General features: G+C 39.4%; 1 pseudogene; it reads left to right on the top strand.

Annotated features, from left to right (window-relative positions):
• The first annotated feature begins 1,144 nt into the window (after window positions 1-1,144).
• LOC102272514 (ADP-ribosylation factor-like protein 1 pseudogene) lies at window positions 1,145-1,808 on the top strand (annotated as a pseudogene).
• The last annotated feature ends 21,368 nt before the right edge of the window (window positions 1,809-23,176 follow it).

Genomic DNA, 23,176 nt, shown 5'->3' with positions numbered 1-23,176 from the left:
TCTTCTCCAGGGGATCTTCTCGACTCAGTGATCAAACCTGAGTCTCCTGCATTGACAGGCGGTTCTTTATCCCTGAGCCATTAGGGCAGTACCTTTTTCCCCCTATGTATTAACTGGATGCAAATAATGCTGGAAATATTCCATCATTTAAAATCAAATTTTTTATCATCTCTGAGTATTTTGATCTTTAACATCTTGAGAGTGTATTATAGTCTAAAAATACTTGAATAAAAAACTCTCCAGTGGAAGTATTAGAAAAAGAAGAACAAACAAAGCCTAAAGTTATCTGAAAGATATAATGAAGATGAAAGGGAAAATAAAATAGAGATTAAAAATTGGAAAAAAATCAATAGAACTTAAAGTTGATTCTTTGAAAAGGTAAACAAAATTGACAAACCTCTGGCCCAGCTCACCAAGAAAAGAGAGAGAACCTAAATACACAAAATAAGGGGGGGGGAAGAGGAAAATAACAACAGATACTCAGATACTGCAGGGAAAAAAAAAATGAGAGTATTATCATGTGCCAACAAATTGGACAGTCTAGAAGAAATGGGCAACTTTGGGCAACTTTCTAGAAACACAGCCCACCAAAACTCAATCAAGAAGAGAGACAATTTGAACAGACCAATAAGTAGAATCTGTAATAAAAATTCTGTAATAAATCTGTAATTTAAAAAAAAAAAAAACACACAAAAAACCCTCCCTGCAAACAAAAGTCCAGGACTAGATGACTTTACTGGGGAATTCTACCCAACACACAAAGAAGAACCTGTACCATTCCTTCTTAAACTCTCTCAAAAGATACAAGAGGAGGGAACACTCCCAAAGGCATTCTATCAATATGAAGCCACCATCACTTTGATACAAAAACCAGACAAAGACACTATAAGAAAATTACAGCCAATATCTTGGACGAATATAGACACAAAAATTCTTAGCAAAATATTATCAAGCTGAATTCAGCAACACATAGATCATACACCACAACCAAGCTGGAGTCATCCCAGGATCACAAGGATGGTTTAACATATGCAAATCAAACAATGTGATACGTCACATCAACAAAAAACAAAAAACACATGATCATCTCAACAGATGTAGAAAAAGAATTTGATAAAATTAAACTCTTACCAGTTTCCTGGTGTGCAGTCGCCATGGCCCCTTGCTCCAAGCATTGCCAGGAGTCCAATGAAGAAGTTGCAGGCTAAGCAAGTTTTCAAGAAAACTGCCCGGGAGCTGAACTGGCTTTGGTTGATGAGGGTGGACAGGTGGTTCATCATGGGTGACATTTTCTCAAGCATTTTTTCCAGTTTGTTTGGAAGCTAGGAAAGGAGAATTTTAATTTTGGGATTAGGTGGAGCAGGAAAAACCACAATTTTGTACTGATTACAGGTTGGAGAAGTCATTGCTACTATTCCTACCATTGGATTTAATATTGAGATGGTAATATACAAACACCTTAAATTCCACGTCTAGGATTTGGGAGGGCAGACAACTGATGTTATTATTCAAACTCGCGTGCAGTCATTTATGTAGTAGATTGTGGTGACCAAGACCAAATTGGTATTTCAAAATCAGAGTTAGTTGCCAATTTGGAGGAAGAAGAGCTGAGAAGAGCCATTTTAGGGGGTTTACAAATAAGCAGGACAACGGAACAGGACATGACTCCCTCAGAGATGGCAAATTCACTTGAGCTACCTGTCTTGAAGGACCAAAAATAGCAAATATTCAAAACTTCAATAACCAAAGGCACTTGCTTTGATGAGGCAATGGAATGGTTAGGTGAAACACTAAAGAGCAGACAGTAATTCAGTCACTTATGCTTCTCTGAAATGAAGACCATAACACCTATATATCCCTTTGGAAATCGTTAAGTGTTTTTCACACTCCTAAATGTTAAAACTGCATGATTGTTGGCCTATACCAAACTGACTGCAACATTTGTAATAAATACTAAAAATACGTTTTAAAAAAATTCTTACTGAAGTGAGTATAGAGGAAACAGAGCTCAACAGAATAAAAGCTGTTTATGACAAATTCACAGCCAACATAATACTCCATGGTGAAATTCAGCTTTTTAGCTGAATGCTTCCCCTCTAAAATTTGGAACAAGACAAGGATGCCCAGTCTCACCATGTCTATTCAATATAGTACTAGAAGTCCTAGTCACAGCAGTTATACAAGAAAAGTATAAGCTATCCAAATTGTAAGGGAAGAGATAAAATTATAATATTTGCAAAATCACATGTACTTTATATAGAAGATACTAAAGACTACACACAAAAACTACTAGCACTGAGAAGTGAATTCAGCAAGGTAGTAAGATATAAGATTAACACATAGAAATTGGTTGTATTTATTTATGTTAGCAATGAGTTACCAGAAAGGGAAAGTAGAAAAACAATCTTTTTAAAATTGCATCAGGAAAAAATACCTAGGAATCAACCTGACCAAGGAGAGAAAGACTTATACACTGAGAAGTATAAACTATTAATAAAGGAAACTGAAGATGATTCAAAGAAATGGAGAAATACCTCATGCTTTTGGACTGAAAGTATATTGTTAAAAAGGACATACTACCCAAAGTAATCTACAGATACAATGTGATCCCTATCAATTACCCATGATATTTTTCATAGAACTAGAAATAGAACAAATAATCCTAAAATTTAAATGGACCCACAAAAGACCCACAATTGCCAAAGCAGTTCTAAAACAAAAGAATAAAGCAGGAGGCATAACCTCTCAGACTTCAGACAATACTATAAAGCTACTGTAATCAAAACAGTGATGTATTGACACAAAAACATACACACAGACTAATGGAACAGAAGAGAGAACCCAGAAATAAACCCACATATCTATCATCAATTAATCTTTAACAAAGGAGGCAAGATGGGGAAAAGACAGGGCAGCAAGTGGTGTTGGGAAGGTTGGACAGCCACTATAAATGAATGAGCTTAGAGTATACCTTCACATTCTACAGAAAAATAAAGTCAACATGGGTTAAAGACTTAAACATAAGGCATGACACCATAAAACTCCTTGAAGAGAACATAGGCAAAACATTCCTGACATAAATCATACCACTGTTTTCTTAGGTCTGTCTTTCAAGACAATAGAAATGAAAACAAAAATAAACAAATGGGACCTGATCAAACTTACAAGCTTTTGCATAGCAAAGGAACCCATAAACAAGATGAAAAGACACCTACTGAATGGGCAAAAATATTTGAAAATGATGCAACTAATAGAGGTTAATATCCAAAATGTACAAACAGCTCATATAACTCAATAACAAAAACAACAATAACAACAACAACAAAATAACCCAATCAAACAGTGGGCAGAAGCCCTTAATAGGCATTTTTCCAAAGAAGATATACAGATGACCAACAGGCACCTAAAAAGATGTTCAAAGTCATTAATTATTAGAGAAAACCACAAATCAAATCATAGTGAGATATCACCTCACACTGGTCAGAATGGCCATCATCAAAAATTCTACAAATAAAAAAATGTTAGCAAGGGTGTAGAGAAAAGGGAACCCTCCCACACTGTTGTGAGAATATAAATTGGTATAGCTACTTTGGAGGGCAGTAGGAAGGTTCTTCAAAAAACTAAAAATAGTGCCCACGTGATCCAGCAATCCCATTTCTGAGCATATATATGGCGAAAACTCTAATTCAAAAAGCTTTTGCACAGCAAAGGAAACTATAAACCAAATGAAAAGACAACCCACAGAATAGGAGAAAATATCTGCAAATGAAGCAATCTACAGAGATTAATCTCCAAAATATACAAACATCTCATGTCAAAAAAAAAACCCCACAAACAATCCAGTCAAAAAATGAGCAGAAGATCTAAACAGACATTTCTCCAAAGAAGACATAAAGATGGCTAAAAAGCACATGAAAAGATGCTCAAGATCTCTAATTATTAGAAAAATGCAAATCAAAACCATGCACACTGGTCAGAATGGCCCTAATCAAAAATCTGCAAGCAGTAGATATTAGAGATGGGGTGAAGGAAAGGGAATCCTCCTACACTGTTCATAGAAATGTAAATTGGTGCAGCCATTAGGGAGAACAGTAAGAAGCTTCCTTAAAAAGCCAAAAATATAGCTACCATATGATCTAGCAATCCCACTCCTGGGCATATATCCAAAGAAAACTAAAACTCAAAAAGATACATGCACCCCAAGTTCATTGCAGCACTATTTACAATGACCAGAACATGGAAGCAACCTAAATGTCCATTAACAGAGGAATGGATAATGAAGATGTGGTACACATATACACTTGAATATTTCTCATCCATAAAAAATCAAATAGTGTCATTGGTACAATGCAAATGGACCTAGAGATTGTCATACTGAGTGAAGTAAGTCAGACAGAGAAGGACAAATATTGTATAATATCACTTGTATGTAGAATCTAAAAAAAAAAAAAAAAAAAAAAAAATACCTACAAAACTGAAATAGAGCTACAGATTTAGGAAACAAGCTTATGGTTACCTGAGGGGAAAGGGGGAGAGGGATAAATTGGAAGCTTGGGAATGACATATACACTCTACTATATATAAAATAGGTTACTAATAAGGACCTACTGTGGGTTTCCCAGGTGGTTCAGTGGGTAAAGATTCCACCTGCAATGCAGGAGATATGGGTTCAATCCCTGGGTCAGGAAGATCCCCTGGAGGAGGGCATGGCAACCCACTCCAGTATTCTTGCCTGGAGAATCCCATGGACAGAGGAGCCTGGTGGGCTATAGTCCACAGAGTTTCAAAGAGTCTGACAAGACTGAAGTGACTGAGCATGCATGCAAGGACCTACTGTATAACACAGAGAGCTCTACTCAATACTCTGTAATGACACAATGGAATATTACTCAGCCATTAAAAAGAATGCATTTGAATCACTTCTAATGAGGTGGATGAAACTGGAGCCTATTATACAGAGTGAAGGAAGTCAGAAAGAAAAACACCAATACAGTATACTAACACATATATATGGAATTTAGAAAGATGGTAACGATGACCCTATATGTGAGATAGCAAAAGAGACACAGATATAAAGAACAGTCTTTTGGACTCTGTGGGAAAAGGCAAGGGTGGGATGATTTGAGAGAATAGCATTGAAACATGTATATTATCATATGTGAAACAGATCTCCAGTCAAGGTTCGATACATGAGACAGGGTGCTCAGGGCTGGTGCACTGGGATGACCCAGAGGGATGGGATGGGGAGGGAGGAGGGAGGGGGGTTCAGGATGGGGAACACATGAATACCCATGGCTGACTCATGTCAATGTATGGCAAAAACCACTACAATATTGTAAAGTAATTAGCCTCCAATTAAAATAAATTAATTAATTAAAAACAAACAAACAAAAAATACTCTGTAATGATGAATATTGGAAAATCTAAAAAAGAGCTGATATATATATATATATATGTATAACTGATTCACTTTGCTGTACAGCAGAAAGTAAGATAACACTGTAAAATCAACTATACTCCAATAAAAATTATAAAAATAAGTGAATAAAAAGATTTTTAAAGGTATATGTACTCTTATGTTCATAGCAGCACTATTTACAACAGTCAAAATATGGAAACAACCAAATGCCCATTGAAAGATTAATGGATAAAGAAGACTATACACACACGCATAATGGAGTATTATGCAGCCATTAAAAAGAATGAAATTAATACCATGTGCAGCTACATGAATGGACCTAGAGATAATCATGCACAGAAAGAGAAAAACAAATACCATATATCACTTATATGTGGAATCTAAAGTATGACACAAATGTACATATTTACAAACAGAAACAGACTCACAACATAGAGAGTAGACTGTGGCTACAAGGGAAATGAGGACCAGGGAGAGATGAATTTGGAGTTTGGGGATTAGAAGATACAAACTATTTTATATACATATATCATTAAATACTTCTGAGTTGTAGAACTTCAGGATTAGAAGAGTCAGGAGATACATACAAGGTTGCATAGCCTGGACAAAACACTGAGTCTTTCAGCTCCACATCTCACATTCTAAATACATATAAATAAATATGTGTATATGTATATTGCCCTGTCTATGTATAGACATACACACATACACATTCCCACTTCATTCTTTTAACTCTATGTAGCTTTTTAACAACTACATGAAATTCCATAGAATGGTTATAATGTGATTCATGTAACCATCTTCCTGTTGGTGGGCATTTAGGATAATTTTATTTCTTGTCACACTAATAATGCTATAGTTAATTAGTTACTGATGTACACACATGCACAATTCTTTCATAGAATTAATTTTTAGGTCAAATGAACATTTTTTAATTTCAAGAGATAATAGCAAAGTTTACTAGTATGTTTGATTTAAAACTTCTCTTGTTCTTGTTTAGTCACTAAGTCATGTCCTATTCTTTGTGATCCCATGGACTGCAGCAACCAGGCTCCCCTGTCCTTCACTATCTCCCAAACTTTGCTCAAATTCATGTCCATTGAGTCAGTGATGCTATCTAATCATCTCATCCTCTACCATCCCCTTCTCCTTTTGCCTTTAATCTTTCCCAGCATCAGGGTCTTTTCTATGAGTCAGCTCTTTGCATCAGGTGGCCAAAGTATTGAGCTCCAGCATCAGTCCTTCCAATGAATTTTCAGGATTAATTTCCATTAGGATTGACTGGTTTGATCTCCTTGATCTCCAAGGGACACTCAAGAGTCTTCTCTAGCACCACAATTTAAACGCATCAATTCTTCAGCACTCAGCCTTCCTTATGGTCCAACTCTCACATCCATACATGACTAATGGAAAAACCATAGCTTTGACTAGATGGGCCTTTGCCAGCAAAGGGATGTCTCTGCTTTTTAACATGCTTTCTAGGTTTGTCATAGCTTTCCTTCTAAGGAGGAAGCATCTTTTAATTTCACTGTCTGCAGTGATTTTGGAGCCCAAGTAAAGAAAATCTTTCACTACTTCCACTTTTTCCCCATCTATCTGACATGAAGAGATGGGACCATGTGCTATGATCTTAGATTGTTTAATGTTGTGTTTCAAGCCGCTTTTTCCACTCTCCTCTTTTACCCTCATCAAGAGGCTTCTTAGTTCCTCTTCACATTTTGCCATTAGAGTGATATCATCTGTGTATCTGAGGTTGTTGATATTTCTCCCAGCAGTCTTGATTATAGCTTTGATTCACCCAGCCTAGCATTTTGCATGATGTACTATGCATTCAGTTCAGTTCAGTTCAGTTCAGTTGTGTCCAACTCTTTGTGACCCCATGAACCACAGCACAGCAGGCCTCCCTGTCCATCACCAACTCCCAGAGTCCACCCAAACCCATGTCCATTGTGTCGGTGATGCCATCCAACCATCTCATCCTCTTTCATCCCCTTCTCCTCCTGCCCTCAATTTTTCCCATCATCAGGGTCTTTTCAAATGAGTCAGCTCTCCGCATCAGGTAGCCAAAGTATTGGAGTTTCAGCTTCAACATCAGTTCCTCCAATGAACAGCCAAGACTGATCTCCTTTAGGATGGATTGGTTGGATCTCCTTGCAGTCCAAGGGACTCTCAAGAGTCTTCTCCAACACCACAGTTCAAAAGCATCAATTGTTCTGTGCTCAGCTTTCTTTATGGTCCAACTCTCACATCCATACATGACTACTGGAAAAACTGTAGCCTTGCATAGAAGTTAAATAAGCCGAGTAACAATACACATCCTTATTGTACTTCTTTCCCAATTCACAACCAGTCAGTTGTGCTATGCCCAGTTCTACTTGTTGCTTTTTGACCCGTATACAGGTTTCTCAGGAGACAGGCAAGGTTGGCTGGCATTCCCATATCTTAGAATTTTCCAGTTTGTTCTGAACCACATAGTCATAGACTTTGCTAAGCAAAGTCATTTCAGTCATGTCCAATTCTGTGCAACTGTATGAACTATAACCTGCCAGGCTCTTCTGTCCGTGGAATTCTTCAGGCAAGAATACTGGAGCGGGTTGCCATTTCCTTCTCCAGGGGATCTTCCTGACCCAGGGATCGAACCCACATCTCAAGTCTCCTAGAAATGGAAGGCGAGTTCCTTCCCACTAGTGCCACATGGAATACCCTATAGTCAATGAAGGAGAGGTAGATGTTTTTCTGAAATTCCCTTGCTTTCTCTATGATTCAATGAATGTTGGCAATTTGATCTCTGGTTCCTCTACCGTTTCATCTGTCTCTCACCAAAAGTGAAACTGACCTACAGTTTTATGTGCTCAGCTGGTCCTATTTAGGAAAAAGGTTATGCTAGGGATTTTAAATAAAACAACTGGTCCTATTTAGGAAAAAGGTTATGCTAGGGATTTTAAATAAATTGAGACGTGTTACATCTTGCTCTGTGTGCCAGTACTATTTAAATAAAAATGGAGTGCAATCTGTTGCTTGAAGGTTCTTTAAAAGTAGCTATGAAACTATCTAGGCCTCATGCATTTTTAGAGGTAGCTCTTTAACTAGCAGGAATATTAGTGGTTATTACAGCTTCTAATCTGCTGCCAGATTCAGGAGACACAATAGCTTTAATTTAACACTGTGTTTACTTAGATCTTCCTGGCTGCGAAGATCCCCTGGAGGAGGAAATGGCAACCCACTCTTGTATTCTTGCCTGGAGAATCCCGTGGACAGAGGAGCCTGCCGGGCCACCATCCATGGTGTCGCAGAGTCTGTCACAACTGGGCACACATGACCACCTTCACCAGTCCAGAGCAGTCTCCCAGACCAAGGGTCACAGCATGGGAGGCACCACAATGTCCTCAGTGAGTGACTTTAACGCTGAGGTTTCCAAAGAGGAGCCAGACGTCAGGCAGGCTTAGATCAGGAGTGATATTAATCCATTACTCACTCTAGTGGTCCTGCCAAGGACTTGTAATCTTTTCTTTAAACAATTTTATATCATCCTAGAGAATTATGCATTTCATCTACATTTTTGAATTTATTGGCAAAAGTCGGTTTTGCCAAAGGAATGCCTCTTTAACAATATTATAAGAAATGCAGCTGTTATGGTTTTATCGGTCATATGTTGATTTCCCCCATCCCTTCCACCTCAGAAACTTCTGCCTTTGTCTTTATTAATTCTTACATCTACTTTCTTTAAACTAAGCTTTCCTCTCAATTCTTGAGTTAAATGCTTGGCTTATTTTCTGTCCTGTTTTCTAAAAAAAAATAAAATTTCAGATCATTTTCTTCTTAGTACTGCTTAAACTGTATTCTTAAAAGCATATGCTTGTTTTGTGAATTTCTGAATGGATTAAGAAAAAATTAAAATAAATGTTATTTGTAAGCATATTTAATTTACAGAAATGTTTTTGCTACTTTATGAATTTATTGCAATGGATTTAGAATGTTATATTGTAATTTCTACTCTTTCCTTAGCCGAATTTTATAATAAGCCAAGGTGGTTAATTGCTTGAATCATTTATAGCCTTATTTTTAGTTTTCTTTGATTTTCTAGTTCCCAAGAAAAATATCGGAGAAGGCAATGGCACCCCACTCCAGTACTCTTGCCTGGAAAATCCCATGGACGGAGGGGCCTGGTAGGCGGCAGTCCATGGGGTCGCTAGGAGTCAGATACGACTGAGCGACTTCACTTTCTCTTTTCACTTTCATGCATTGGAGAAGGAAATGGCAACCCACTCCAGTGTTCTTGCCTGGAGAATCCCAGGGACGGGGGAGCCTGGTGGGCTGCCATCTATGGGGTCGCACAGAGTCAGACACGACTAAAGCGACTTAGCAGCAGCAGCAGCAGCAGCAAGAAAAATATGTTAACATTAGACTGATTGATTTTGTCTATTTTTCAGTTCTAAAAGTGTTGCTTTCATATATTTGGCATACTGTCTACATAAGTATTTGATTTATGTTGGTGACATATACTTCTTATCAATATCAATTTTATGTCTTTGCCTCTAATATTTATATTCTTGTGTTAGTATTAGCATTGAACAAAATATTTGCTTAATTTTTATTTGCCTGATACATCTTTACATCCTTTAATTTTTCTGCATCATTTTAAGGTGTCTTTTTCCATCTTTTTTCTTCTTTATATTTTAATCTACTATTTCAGAAGTCCTTTTGTAAAGATTGCATTAACTTCTACAACCATATTATCCTTAAGTATTTTTTTCTGCTTTATTCGTTTTAAATTGGAGGATAGCTGCTTTACAATGTTTTGGTTGTTTTTTCTGCTTTTCTGTTTTTGTTAATCAGTTATAAGTATACACATAGCCCCTCCCTCTCGACCCTTCTTCCCACCCCTTCCCCATCCCACCCCTCTAGGGCTTCATAGAGCATTGAACCGAGCTCCCTGGGCTATACAGCAGCTTCCCACTAGCTGTCTATTTTACACATGGTCATGCATATATGTCTATTTTACTCTCTCAGTTCATCCCACTCTCTCCTTTCCCAGCTGTATCCATACTTTTGCTTTTTCCTCACTACTCTCCTCCAAAACTGAGAAATAAAACAGACATACACATCCTTCAGAATTTGAGCAGCATGGGGTAAACTAAGTCATATCTCTGAAATGATCTACCTTGTCTGAATCTAGATTCAATCACTTTCCCTTAGCAATTTCCTAAGCATTCTGTTTTTTAATATCTCTTGATTGCCTTCAAGGAAATAATCAATAAATGTCTTAGCCTGCATCCTCTAGAAAACAGAGCTAAAGTCAGAGATTAATCTTTAGTTTATGACATCTAATGGAAGGTGCAAGGCCAGGGCAGGTAAGCAAAGACTCAGGGTTACTGCATGGCCATCATCTTGCAGTGTGCCATGAAGAAATATCTGCTGCCTTAACAGACATAATCCAAATTTTTCTGGAAAGTTCTCACTGAGAAAATGTACTTTTGAACAGTCTATGTACAAATTGTTATTTGCCCTAGTCTCTCCTGTTTCCATGTGTATAAGCTCATCCTGTGGTAAGGGAGTCCTCTCACACTCTTCCAGGCTGTACCTCCCTGCCCCCACACAGCCAAAAAGGAGGCCAGTTCCCAAGCTCGGTGGTGTGACATCACCTCCAAGTCCGGAAATGGAGGAATGACAATGAGAAAGAAGGCCCTATTGCATCTCAGTTCTTCTTAATTTACATCTAAAACAAACCATGTCCCTTCTGTTTTGGAATGTCTTCAGATTCACTGTATGATATTTTTAAAAGACCCCTAAATTGTAGGACTTCATAAGCACACTAATAATCAGATTTCATTGAATATAGCCCAGAGTTACTATTTTAGATCCTAGAATTAGTATTTTCTATAATCACAAATTTTGTTTGCTCACATTCAGCTTGGACTAACCCTCAGAAGTATTTATTATGGCTTCCAAGTAAATTATTCTCCATCCTGTATTCATGATGATGGTTTAAGTTTCTAAATTACCAACTGAGATGTGATCCTATTGAATCTCAAAATATACATATAGAAAAACTTGAAAACTTTGTTCAAAGGTATTTTGTGCTTTTGATCCTAGAGTGCCTAAGACTTTTCCCAAGTTTCCCAGGAGCAGACCCCAAGATAAGAACTCATGACATGTGACTTATTAAGAAAATGCTCTTTGCACAAAACAGTAAGGAAATGGGATCACAAGTCAGAGACTGTCATCAGAGGGAAGAAGCCAAATCAGGAACACTGACGGCAGCAGCACTATAAAAACCCAGATCTCTTGCTTCAAATCAGGACAAATACTGAGGAATAACTGACTAAGCAAAGCCCTTCCTAGGGGTGAGAGACTTGACTCCCAGGTATTCCTGAGGTTCTACTCCTGCATTCTGGGCACTAGCAAATGGCAGCTCTCTGAATGATAGCCGCAGACACAGGCTGTTGGAATCAAGTGCTCACTCCTCCTGAGTTGGTCAACATCCCCAGCTGGTGCTTTTCAACTGACAGGAAATAAATATTTTTAAGAGACAATATCTTATTTCTATTTAAGTAACTGGTGAGACACACCACAACCTCCAAGATGACAGAATTGATCTAGTCCTACATTCCCACAAAGCCTATCTCCTTGCCCCAGTGAACTGTCTCTCCAGTCCCTCGTTTAGGCCCTCAAATAAACAAGCCAATTAACCACCTCCTTCCCCACAAGCCAGTAAAATTTGACTGTGTCACAAAGGTCTGGATCTTCATATAGACAAAAGCCTTCCATGCCTCAGAATTGATTCATCCTCCCAAAGGGGACTAAGATGACCCTGGCCTCTCTCATGATCCTAAGATGAAATATTCATGGGTAGATCAGGACCTCAAAGACGAAGAACTCTGCTTAGCCAGGAGAAAATATTCAAGATTTAGGGTTGGGCTTTAAATGCACAAGTCACAAAATCTGGATCAAAGAGCAAAAGACTAATTCAACCATTTATAGCTGATTCCCTCTGGAATTTCCCTCAGAATAGAATTTTCACTAGCAGGGCCATACATTGTGTGTGTGTGTCTATGCAACTTCATCCAGCAAAAGCTATCTCGGGGGCTGAAACCTGTGCTCTCATTACAGTTCGTGTGAAGCTGAATTTTCTTCCAGCCTTAGTGTTGGTTGACTCCTAGGGACCAGAATCAGAGGGGCCATAGAGGTGTAAACTAGCTCCAAAAGTTGAAGGAGAAAAGAGTTTCATATGAGACGTACTTGAAAGTGAATGAGATTGACTTGAGAACATGTGTCAGTTCCATTCCAAAGAAATGAGGCAGTCTGTTTACCTTAGTTGGTCAATGGGGAGCTAGAGCCATAGTGAAAGAAAAGCTATTCCACATTGCCACTGACTTCCCTGGAAGCAGCAGACCGTTCCTAAAGAAAACTGAACTCCCAACCCCCTAAACTGGATGCAGAAGTTAAATGTCACCTTACATTAATAGCTGGCTTCCCAAAGAATCTAACCTACAACAAAGTTTAGCATACTGCAAGCCTATCAGAAAGGGTTATTGGGATCAATGTCTGTGGGAAGGAAGAGACAGGATCAGCAAAGGTAGAAGTTGAGCAGAGATGCCATCGTTTCAGCCATATTTTGGCTGAAACTGTGAGGCTTTCTGAATACAGGATGATTCAAAGCTGTCCTGAATTGGAGAGAGAAATTCAAACTTTTATACCTCCATGTGGTTGAGTCACTGAACACAGGCCACCCCAGGAAGAGTGTCTGATAGCTTGTTTCAACTGAGACAATTTCAGACAATTTCCATCTGAGGGCTGACATCTTCCCACAACACCCCCACCAGCTAAGCTAACAAGTGTTTTATTCCTGTAGTTGGATTTGGACAACACGTCATAGCATCCACTACATACATCTTACTAGCTAGTCCCATAACCATAGCTAATCTACAAGACAGACAGACAACCTCAGGCATATGGAATAGCTTAAGTGATGTAAACAAGCCAGATTAATCAATTCCACAGAAATACTGGCTTTACATGGTTGATCTGGGTGGCATCTACATCATGCTGAGTCCTTTCAGCCTGAGTCCCAATTTGAAAAACTCTTCCTTTAAATAAGTGAATATAAACTGTTCGCGTGACCAGAGAGAAAAGTCATGCTCATCCAGCTGACATCACTACATCCTTCTTCCCTCTACCTATTATTCTGTTACTTTCCTTTCTTGGGATTCTTTTCTAGGACCTTCACCCTGTGTAAAGAAATTCAGCAAAACTAAAATTGACAGCCAGTAAATATAACTCTCAAGATACCTTAATTTCTCATTCAATTAGAATATAACATGGAGACTCCTATTACCCTGACCTGCATGCTAAGTTGTTTCAGTCATGTCTGACTCTGCAACCCTATGGACTGTAGCCTGCCAGGCTCCCCTGTCCATGGGATTCTCCAGGCAAGAATACTGGAGTGGGTTGCCATGCCCTCCTCCAGGGGATCTTCCCAACCCACTCTCTAACAAAGCCTCAACAATGAGGAGGTAAGAACCAGTAGACAGGAAATGGAGAGGGCAATGGCACCCCACTCCAGTGCTCTTGCCTGGAAGGTCCCATGGACGGAGGAGCCTGATAGGCTGCAGTCCATGGGGTCGCTGGGGGTTGGACATGACTGAGCGACTTCCCTTTCAATTTTCACTTCCATGCATTGGAGAAGGAAACAGCAACCCACTCCGGTGTTCTTGCCTGAGAATTGCAGGGATGGTGGAGCCTGATGGGCTGCTATCTGTGGGATCGCACAGAGTCGGACACGACTGAAGCGACTTAGCAGCAGCAGACAGGAAAAACACTAAAGCCTACTGAATTTTATTTGGCAGATAAAGATTGATGGAACTTGTAGAATATAAGGAAGTGATCCTCAGCACCTTCCTCCAACTTCAGGGCCACCAACAAATTCACTTTCATGGAGCTTTACCTCATGCCTTGCTGGATTCAGGGTAAACTAGTAATAATTGGTCAGCCTCCTTAAAGGATAGTTTCCAGAATGTGTCTGAGTAGTCAGATACAATTCCAGGAGCAGATAGAAAAATAAACTAAGTAATGATCTTTTTAAGCCTTAATCATGTTCTTAAGGGATCTCAAGAAGAACAGAAACCTCCATGGCCAGAAGATTAGAGCAAAGAATTCAAGATTTTCAGTGCTTTTGACATAAGCTACAAAAGTGGGACATTCTGAGTTTTAAGCAATGATGTGGTGGTCATGCATTCACAGATCCCTTTTGAATCTCTCTATCCAGCATTTTGAAACCCAATTACCAGGCTTTAGACTCTTCTCACTATGAAGGAATGGGAGTTGGTTCAAACTCTCATGAGATGGAAGGTGTAACTCTAATGCAGTAAGAGTGATATGAATAGAGAAGGAAGGAAATCACATAAAAGGGGGATATGACCAAACTGCCAACAATTTCATGGTAAAGCAGAGCCAGCTGTTGAGTCCACTGGCAAATCTTCCAGACAGACCACGTGGAACAAACCACCCAGCCTCAGAATGAGCCTGTGAATGACAAACTAGAGACAGAAGAAAGGCAACTGAAAAATGCCCCCTTTCCTCCCTCTAATGAACATCGCAGGGTGGTGACTACACGGGCCTGCATGTTTCCCAGCTGCTCTGGGAAGCCACTGCAGGAGCTGGGTTCACACCCCCTCAGCATCGTGCTGCTTCGAATCCGGAAATGGTATGAAGAGTCGGTCTTTGTGGACTGGGCTGACTTGGATCTAGATGCTCACACCACACTGGCTCTCACTAAGGAGGTGCCGTGGGGGCTGTGCCAAATCCTAGCCCTCATTCTGGAGGAAGCTGAGACAGCCCCTGGCTTTAGGAGATGAAAGAATAGCAAAGGCTTCCAAACACAGTGACTCCTAATCATCCTACTGAGCACGTGCCAATGCCTGAGGTTTAGGTGTTACCAAGAAAATACTGGGAAGACTAAAAACCCATGCAGTATAGCCACAAATTTTGAAACTTCCACAAAATACAGAATTTACACCTGCCCGCATTGAAGTCAGACACCAACCATCTGAAGCCCCACCAAACTATAAGGTCCTCCCTCTTCCTGTGCCCGAAGCCTCAAGTGCAGCAGCAGCCACCCCTCTGTTAGCCACATCTGAGCTGTAAGGGCAGCCACCTGGCCACCCAGTTATGCCATCTTGGAACTCTCCAGACTGAAAAGATGATCTTAAATGCCATTCAGCTAATGAACACCTGCAAGAAAGACTAAAATGTAAGTGACAGAACCTGATTATAGAATCAAAAAATCTGCCCAGAGAGTGACATTTAACAGTCATATTTAAATATATTTCAAGTAAAAATTCTCATGAGACAGTTACGGTCAGTTTGTAAATTATACAAAGAATTTATACAAAATTGAACTCTATATGGATAAGGGTCATATATAATTTTATAAAGAAAGAAATTTTGAAGTAACTTCAAGCTAGAAATTCCTTTTGAAAAACATCCTAAAACTCTTACATGTGAGTATGTCCTGGTAGGAGAATCAGTATTTCTATAAAAGTATAGTCTCATGTCTTTGAAATGACACTTGCTAAAAATGAGTCCGCTTTTTTTCTTGAATACTTAATATTCCTTTGCTTTGTTTTTCACAACCTAATTAAACTATGCATATTCTAGAACAGTGTATTCTACAAGGACACTGGGATGATGCTTAAATTACTGGCTTTTGATAAACTATTGCTGCAGATGGGGAAGCAGCAGGAACAAAATTCTAATGCGTGCATATGTGAGTATATTTTGCTTCTGCCAATTTTTACGTTAACCATGCAGGAACTGAGGGCACCATTTTGGTGCACTGCCCTGTACTGCCCAGACTACATGAAGCAATGTGGGTTAAAAAAAAAAAAAAAAAAAACTGTAACCCATATTACTCCTTGACATTGCTGCTGCTGCTAAGTCACTTCAGTCGTGTCCGACTCTGTGCGACCCCATAGACGGCAGCCCACCAGGCTCCTCCATCCCTGGGATTCTCCAGGCAAGAACACTGGAGTGGGTTGCCATTTCCTTCTCCAATGCATGAAAGTGAAAAGTGAAAGTGAAGTCGCTCCGTCGTGTCTGACTCTTAGCACTCCCATGGACTGCAGCCTACCAGGCTCCTCCATCCATGGGATTTTCCAGGCAAGTGTACTGGAGTGGGGTGCCATTGCCTTCTCCATTCCTTGACATTACACTATAGCAATACCTTGGATCATCTCTTGTGAGTGCCACAGTTAGTGATACAATAATAACTGCCATTCTTGCTACAATGCTGCCAAGAATCCCTGAGTACTATAGTCAACAACTTAAATAAACCATGATGGAAATGAATGCACAGCACAACTAGGTTCAGATATCGGAGCAAGTTTCTGCATTTAATCCTCCCAGGATTTAGCCCATTCCACCTCTTAGCTAATGCTATAGCATCACATAGTAAGGGTTGCCTATACTGGAATATTGAAAACAGTTCTAAATAATATTCAGTTACTATTAAGCTTTCTGGTGAAATTTTCTCTGGTACTTTGTTGAAAAATCAGAATAGCAGGGCACTAACAAGAAGATACCTTTTCTTGGGTTAAACCACAGGGTTTACAAAATAATCTCAAAGGATTTGGGGAAAAATACGGTCTCTTCCCTCATGACAAACTTCCTAGGGCACATTTATTTAAGTCTTGGTGGCCTAAGTAACTGGATCATTTACTGCAGATTGTTGTAGGCAATCCTCAGAGCAGGGGTGGACCCCACCATCACCCCAGATTTGATCTGCAAGTTGAGACTGATTATACCACACACAAACCAAGAGGATATGAAAAAGTCTATTACTCACACACTGAGGCTTTCTGGAGAGCCATGCAAGCCCCTAAGCAGATTCAAAAATGGCTTGAGATAGGCAGGGAGGGGAGACTGACATGGGTTACATTGGGTTAGATGGTGAGGCTGGTGAGAGGGTTTCCATGCACAGGGTGGGATTTGTGTGCTTTGAATTTCCTGCCAGCACCAAAGGAGGAAGTGGGTGGGTTATCTTGTCTGGATACAGGGCAAGAGGCGAGAAGGTGGATAATGAAGTTTGAAAGCTGTCAGCAGTCAAACATCATAAATGGAGTCAGATACTTGATTACAATTTACTCTTCTGTTTGATGACTGAAATGTGCCATGTTTCCTCTAATTGAATTTGAACTTAAATAGCCATTATTGGCACTCTGTGAGGCATTGTAGCCTGAGGTCATTAAAGAAGATGCAGTTTATATTACCACCTCGTTCAAACACCCATCATTGGATATTTTGGGAAGTGAAATGTGTTCCTTGGTCACCACTGGTAATATTATATTGATATTATGTAGAATTTCAAAGGAAATAAGAAATGACTTGATGAAGCCTTATATTGTGATTTTGTGTAGACACATGTATAAGCTTGATTTCTATTGGGGGCGGTGCAGTATATGTTGGAGGCAAGATAGTCCTAGCTTTTTACCCAAAGGGGAAACTTTGGCTAAGGAATTGTTGCTCCTGCCATTGGCCAGACAGATGGCCTGACCATTGGCAATGGCCCAAGAATCTGTAACAATGTACAGATGAGGCTGATTTTTAGCCAACATATCCAGTGAAAGATGACAGCCTGAAGTTTGGCCAGTGTGCTGACCCTTGGGTCCTATTCTTTATCAGAGATGGCCCAGTTAAGGGGTAAAAAAGCAGCAGCTCAACAGTGAGCTACTTTACACGTGATGGTGCCACTGTCTTGTCTAAAGTATATGAACTTCCTCTGCCATTCACTCAGTTGATCTCAGGGAATTCCCCAAGTATCCAAGGAGTGAGGGAGAGGGTGTCCTTCTCCAATGCAGTGACATCTGGCAAAGGACTGGGGACAGTGTAGGCTACCACTCTTGTGGGTACAGGTCTATCTTGATCCCACAGGTGCCATGTCCATTTTAGCAAGGAGTCTTCAGTGCCATGCTAGCTTTGGATGTTTGCTGCTCCAATGGTCCAAGACAAAATGAGAAGCAGAGAACAGGGAATAATGGGCTCAGGACCTGTGTGAGAGTCTCCATTTCCAGGAGAATCCAGCATATGATCAGCAATTGCCACTTTAATGGTGTATAATATGGGGCCAAGGGATGCATTTTCTTGTACCAGAAATCCATGGACAACTTATGGTCACCACGGGTGATCCAGAGACCCCAGGAGTCATGAGGGGAGCCTAATAGATCTACTGTGTGGGAGTCTCTAGGAAAGTGTCAGTGCCTTTTGTTATTCTGGATGAGCCAAATTGTGATTAACAGCATAAATTGACTTAAAGAAAAATTGTGAATGAGGAATATGTTGCCTGAAGAACCCCAAAGGGCTAAAAGATGTTGGGTTTGTTTTAAAGTTGTGGGTGCTGAGAAGGTCAATAGTTCTTTGACAGTCTCAAAGATGGAGCGTTCCTCAGCTTGACAAATAATTATCAGGAATGTAATCAAGATGGTGGGACTTTGCACTATGTGTGGGCCAGTGCGCAGTTCCCTTTGTGAGCTTTTCTGTGATGATTTGTATGTCCTAAAAGAGAGGACCAAACACCTTCTCAGATGAGGATGTACAGTGTGTGCCTACGCTCCCGAGAAAGTTGAACACGCTCAGGATCTTGCCTACAAAGGCTGTGTGCAATAGCAAAGCTGATGAAGTTCTCTATAAGGAGGTAGGTGAAGATACTTCTTTTGTTCCTTTGAAGGTGAAGGCAATATGCTTCTGAGAGTCTGTTGAAATAGACACTGGATAAAGCATATTAGCCAAATCTATGACTACAAAGTATTTACCAGATTGGATGGAGTCATTAATTGCATAATAATGGAGAAAGACCTTAATCGGTAGTTCCCTGACTTTAAGATTGTGGTAATCCACTGTGAGATGCTATTTCTCCTTTCCAAGTTTAAGCACAGGCCAGAATGAACTGATAAATGGAGAAGGTGCAGAAGGTGCAGAGAGAGCCCTCAGAATTATGGTGTCATAAGTCATTCCTCCTGTTTGTCCCTCTTTTAAAACCAAGAGTTAGACATTCATCCACAAACAAAATTCCTTTGTAGATTGCTACAAAGGAATCCTGGGATCCAGCACCATACAGTGAAGGACCCAGGAGGAGTCTCACCCACCTAGGTATCCATCAGTGATAGGCAGACAGACATAATACTGGCTGTGGAACCCATGGAGCGGTGAACCTGCTCTGACTCCTTTGCAATGGTCAGAGAAACACCTAGAAAGTACAGACCTGAACAGGTACCCACAGACAGGAAACTGCGGAAGTACAGTCTTCCAGAGGAGAGAACATATCATGTCATTAAAGAGGAAAAAAGAAAGTTTGGATGTAGACAAAACAGCAAGAAGAACTTTATCAGCAATGGCAACCCACTCCAGTATTCTTGCCTGAAAAACTCCATGGACAGAGGAGCCTGGTGGGCTACAGTCTATGGTGTCACAATGAGTCAGACGTGACTGAGTGACTAAGCACACACACATATGCACACCCAACTCCCAAGGCAACAAAGGATGGGACTGAAATATCAAGCAGGAGCATCTCTCCCTCAGGGGAAAAGGAGAGCAGTGAATGAGTGCCTAGCTACCTCAGCTGTGTGGGATACATCCAGAGAAACCCATTTCTCTGTAGCAACATCTAGAGTACTGAGGCAGAACCTCCATGCCTGGGAGATCAGGAAATAGGCAGACAGGAATATCAAAGGGCATTAGAGGCACTTGACTTTTGCCTGCTGCACTCAGCAGGAAGCCAACAAGTACTACAACTCCTGATCCCCTATTGGTCTTCAGGTTCCTGCAACAGACTGAATGCAAATCCCACACCTCCCAGACTCGGCAACTTTTTTGTGCAGAAGCAATAGTAAGCTCTGGTAGACAGGGAAAGCACTCAGAAGACGGGCCAAGGGTGGCATGCAAGGGAGAGACCACAAAATTGAGCTATGGTGCCACCTTATGGAAAACAAATGGAGGCTTCCAGTAGCTTTCCTGGTCAGCTGTAAGAACCAGAGAAGATATAAAGCTTAAGAATTCTGGCACAAGAAAAAGCAAGAAGAGAGGAACAGGTGTACTCATACAAAGGTAGCGAAAAGACCCAGATAATAACACACTAACAGACCAATCATCCAAAGGCAAGTAGCAATGTTTTAAGGAGGTGTCTGCTATTTCAAATGTGAAAACAGCAATACAAAACTGCAAATATGAAAAAGCAAGGAAACATGCCATCATTAAAAGATAATTTTATACTAATCAAGATCAAAGGAATGAAATTTTGTGAACTAGATGTAAAAGAATTTAGAATAACCATTCTGAATGAGCCATAAGAAAGTTCAGGAACATGAATTCAAGACAAAAAAAAAAAAAAGATCTCATTCAAAATGAGAAATTTTCCAATGAGATAGAATACATTTTTAAAAAGAACCAAGAAGAAATTCTAGAGTTGAGTCAATAAATGATATGAAAAATGCAACAGACACCATCTGCAGTAGAGGAGAGCAAATGGAACACAAAATAAGTGAGTTGGAAGATAGAAATTTTGAAATAACTCAATGGAAAGCAAAGAGAAAAAAAAGGAAAGAGGAAAAAAGCCAAATGATTTATGGGATCCCATTAAATGAATAGAATATTTGGAAGTGAGAAGGCGAAGGAGACAGAAGGTTTAAGAAGTAATAATTGAAAATGTCCCTAATCTGGGGAGAGAACTGGACATTCAAATTCATGATATAATAGAGGACAACATTATCTCAATGCAAAAAAAAAAAAATTCCAAAACAGATTATAATAAAATTGTCAAAAATCAAAGTAAATTAAGAATTAGAAAAAGCTGTCAGGGGAAAATAAATCAATGAACCCCCAACTAGGCTATTTGTGACTTTCTTAGCAGAAACCGAATAGGCCAGGACAGAATGAAACGACATATTCAAAGTGTTAAAATTTTTAAACTGCCAGCCAAGAATATCCTATCCAGCAAATTTATCCTACAGTTGTAAAAGAGAAATAAAGACTTTTTTTAGACAAACAAAAGCTGAAGAAGTTCAACGTCACTAAATCTACCTTGCAAGAAACGCTGAAAGGAGGTTTTCAAGTTGAAATGAAGAAACACTGTGACATAAAAACATACAAATAATACAACATAATGGTAAAGGTAAATGAACAAAGTTAGACAACTCTAATTCTGTAATAGGATGGTATGTTAACCACTAAACAATAGTGTAAATGCCAAAAGAACATTTAAAAACAGTTATAGCCTATTACAATTTGTTAACAAATGCACAATACAAAACAGGTCAATAATAACATCAAAAATATGAAAGGGCAGGAGTAAAGGGTAAAACTCTTGAAGACAACTGAAGCTTAGTTTCCATCAGCTTAAAACGGACTGCTTTGTCTATGAGATATCTTATATAAGATTCATGATAACCACAAACTAAAAACCTAGAATAGATGCACAAAAGATAAAGACAGGGTGAAACAGCACACCATGAATTTACAAAGGCAGGCAGAAACATAAGGGGAAAAAGAAATGATGAAAAGACAAAATAGGCAGAAAATAGTTAACACAATGGCATTAGTAATTCCTTACTATCCATAATAATTCAAAATGTAAACATCTTGAATTCAACAATCAAAACGCACAGTGTGACTGGATGGATAAAAAGTAAGACCCTACTGTGATGACTACAGTGACTCACTTCAGTTTTAAAGATACACACAGCAAAGTGAAGGAAAGGAAAAAGATATTCCCTGCCAGTGGCAGCCAAAAGAAAGCAGTATTGGCTATACTTATATCAGACAAAACAGACTTTAAGCCAAAAACAATAAGAGACAAAGAAAGCCATTATATAATGATAAAGGGATAAATTTACCAGATGCTACTGCTATCATAAATATACACACATCCAACATCAGAGCACCTAAATATATTAAGCAAATACTAGCAGATCTGAAGGGAGAAACAGACAACAATACAATAATAAAAGAGGACTTTAATACCTCACTTTCAGCAATGGATAGATCACCCAGACAGAAAATCAACAAGGAAATGTTGGACTTGAACCATACATTAAACCAAATTGACCTAACAGACATTTATAGGACATTCCATCAACAGAAGCAGAATATACATTTCTCTCAAGTGCAAAAGAAATATTATCCAGGACAGACAATATAAGACAAAATACAAGTCTTAGCAAATATAAGAAGATTGAAATCAAACCAAGTATCATTTCTAACCACAATATATGAAACTAAAAATCAACACAAGAGGAAAGCTGGAAAATCGACAGATGTGAAACCAATACTTCTGAAGAACCAGTGGGTCAAAGAAGAAATAAAAAAAATATCTTGAAACAAATGAAAATGGAAACACAACATAGGCAATGGGATATTGCAAAGGCAGCTCCAGAGTCAAGATTAGTCAAAAATGCATAAATTAAGAAAATAAAAGCTCTCAAATAAACAACCTAACTTAACATCTTCAGTTCAGTAGCTCAGTCATATCTGACTCTGCAACCCCATGAATCGTAGCATGCCAGGCCTCCCTGTCTATCACCAACTCCCGGAGTTCACCCAAACTCATGTCAACTGAGTCAGTGATGCCATCTAACCATCTCATCCTCTGTCGTCCCCTTCTCCTCTTGCCTTCAATCTTTCCCTACATCAGGGTCTTTCAAATGAGTCAGCTTTTCGCATTAGGTGGCCAAAGTACTGGAATTTAAGCTTCAACATCAGTCCTTCCAATGA

The sequence above is a fragment of the Bos mutus genome, chromosome 10, assembly GCF_027580195.1.
Source record: "Bos mutus isolate GX-2022 chromosome 10, NWIPB_WYAK_1.1, whole genome shotgun sequence".
NCBI classification, from domain to species: Eukaryota; Metazoa; Chordata; class Mammalia; order Artiodactyla; family Bovidae; genus Bos; species Bos mutus.
Note: the sequence above shows the minus strand (reverse complement) of the source record. Positions and strands in the feature narration are given on the sequence as shown.